At 40.5% G+C, this 2,565-nt stretch overlaps 1 pseudogene; it reads right to left on the bottom strand.

The window, feature by feature from the left end:
- Window positions 1-439: 439 nt before the first annotated feature.
- On the bottom strand, window positions 440-1,369 carry LOC106986206 (olfactory receptor 4P4-like; annotated as a pseudogene).
- Window positions 1,370-2,565: the final 1,196 nt, after the last annotated feature.

Below are 2,565 nucleotides of genomic sequence, written 5' to 3'. Positions count from 1 at the left end.
CAGGTTTTAACTCGCGTTTGCCCTCAGCTTGCCTTTTGCTTCCTCATCACAAGTAAAAGATGAGAGTTTTTTTTTAAGGCATTGTTTTGGTGGCTAGAATTGGCTTTATTGAATATAGCCATACCCAAAAATGAGCTACATGGGTTTGTAGTGTTCATATGTGTGACACTGCTTGGGTCGTCTGCTAATAAATACCTAGGTTAGTTGCACAAACAAAGGATCAACAGGGGCAAAGGAGATAGAAGTAAGAAAACTAGAAAAGAAAGCATAGCAGAGAGGAGCCTGGATAAATCCAAGGAATCCTAATATTTTGCTCATATTTGGGGCTATACATGTGGCTACATACAAGACACCCAGGCGAGCATTGCGCATATGAAATGTTTCTGAGTGGAGAAGTCCTGTATTCAACAAGTTCCGTGGTGAAAATCAGGGATGCCTTTCAGCTTCTGTCCTCACTTCCCATGACATGGCCCCAGAGTTTCTTTACGGCGTTCTTCATCCCCATGTTTCTTAGTGCGTCTATGAGAGGGTTGAGCACGGGGGCAATGACAGTATAGAAAAGAGCAAACAATTTGTCCTCTGGTAAGGTCGTTGCTGGTCGAATGTAAATAAAGACTAAAGGAGCAAAAAAGAGAACCACCACGGTGATGTGGGAACTGCATGTGGAAAGGGCTTTGTGGTGATTCTCTGCGGAGTAGGACCTGACAATATATAGGATCATAGCATAGGATACCAGCGAGACCCAAAAGTCACCAGACCATCAGTCCTGAGTTGACAACCGCCAAGGAGACCTATTCTGCTCGTGTCCACGCAGGCCAGCTTCAGCAAAGGATACACATTGCAGAAGGCGTGATCTATTTCACTGGGGCCACAGTAGGGTAACACGATGGCGAGGAGAAACTGACCAAAAAGGAATGTAGGAACCCACCCGCACACAAAGCCGCGAGCATGGCATTGCACTTCCACTCATGATGACTGCACAGTGCAGGGGCCTGCAGATGGCCATGTGTCGGTCATAGGCCGTCCCAGTGAGGACAAAGACCTAGATTTCCCCAAAGAAGTGCACGATGAAGAGCTGTGTCGTACAGCCACTGTAGAAAATGACCTTCTTTTCTGTCAGCAAGTCAGTGATGAACTTGGGGGTCACAGTGCAGGTGTAGAAAAGGTCTGCCAGGGATAGGAAACTCGGGAAGAAATACACAGGGTGGTCAAGAAGTTGACTGCAGGTGAGAGAAATCACGACAAGAAGGTTGCCAATCAAGATGGCAATGTAACAAAACAAGAACAGTAAAAAGCAGAAGACTTCTATTTCTTTTTTCTGAGAAAGTCCTAAAAGAATAAATTCTGTGATGTTATTCCTATTTTCCATGATCCAGACCAGTTTGTAGCTACCTGCAATTAGATAAATTATTAATTCTTGTGATATATATTTAAATATGATGATCCATATGATTCGTTGGTAAGGAGCTGATTATAATGGAAAGCATTCGAAGGTTGATGAAAATAGAAATGTAATTGTTATCCGTGAAGGTTTTTCTGCAGGCCTTTTTGTTCCTTTCTTGAAAACATTAGTTAGTGATAAACATCTTAGGTGCCTGAAATGAAGACTAACTTTGTAAAATATAGGGTGTTTGTGTTACCATTCTGTTAACATGTATTATAAAACATGCCTCAATAGCTGGATACCATGCCTCAATAGCATTACAAAAAAGGTATTTTTAGAGAAAGAAAAAAGATATCTCTTGGCTGTTCTCATTCTTCATTATTGAGAAAATACACATGCAAATGAAACATTGAGTGAAAACGAAAAACTGCAAATATATATAGTATAATAAGTGGATAATATTAGATGTGAAAAATTTCTTGCCATAAGTCCCGTGTGGAAAGGGAATAAATTAAAAAAAATCAGCCCATATATTTAGAAACGTGAAGGATTCACACATGGGTATAATCAGTTCTATTTTTCTTGTGCTCAATTTGTAAATATGCTTACTTTACAAATGAAGGATTTGTTACATTTCATAGGCAATATATGGATAACAAGGGAAGTATAATTATCTCTATTTTTCAAAACATTATCATTTGAAATGTCTTTGACATTCATCAGGGCATTTGAGGATAAGGGTAGTAGGAATAGCCTGGATTTTAGAGTCTCCCGTAATGCCTTACTCACTTGCATAAATTGGCTTCTTTTTAATTGATGTCCACAAATTGTTCACCTCTTCCTAACCACCCATGCTGAAAGTGTGTGCTCCCTTCACTTAGCACATTTCCAGTATTTTCCTTCTTTTCTCTCTTTCATTCCCATTGAATGAAATGTAATACAGTAATGTATTACTACCCTCTCACTGTAATATAGTAATGTACAACCGGCTGTATTTAAAAAAAAATTAACGCTTATTTATTTTTGAGAGGGAGATAGAGAGTGAACAGGGGAGGTGCAGAGAGAGAGGGGGAGACACAGAATCCAAAGCAGGCTCCATGTTCTGAGCTGTCAGCACAGAGCCCGACGCGGGGCTCGAACCCACAAACCTAGAGATCATGACCTGAGCAGAAGTCAGATAC

The sequence above is a fragment of the Acinonyx jubatus genome, chromosome D1 (assembly GCF_027475565.1).
Source record: "Acinonyx jubatus isolate Ajub_Pintada_27869175 chromosome D1, VMU_Ajub_asm_v1.0, whole genome shotgun sequence".
NCBI lineage: Eukaryota > Metazoa > Chordata > Mammalia > Carnivora > Felidae > Acinonyx > Acinonyx jubatus.
This window is presented reverse-complemented; position numbering and strand designations above follow the sequence as displayed.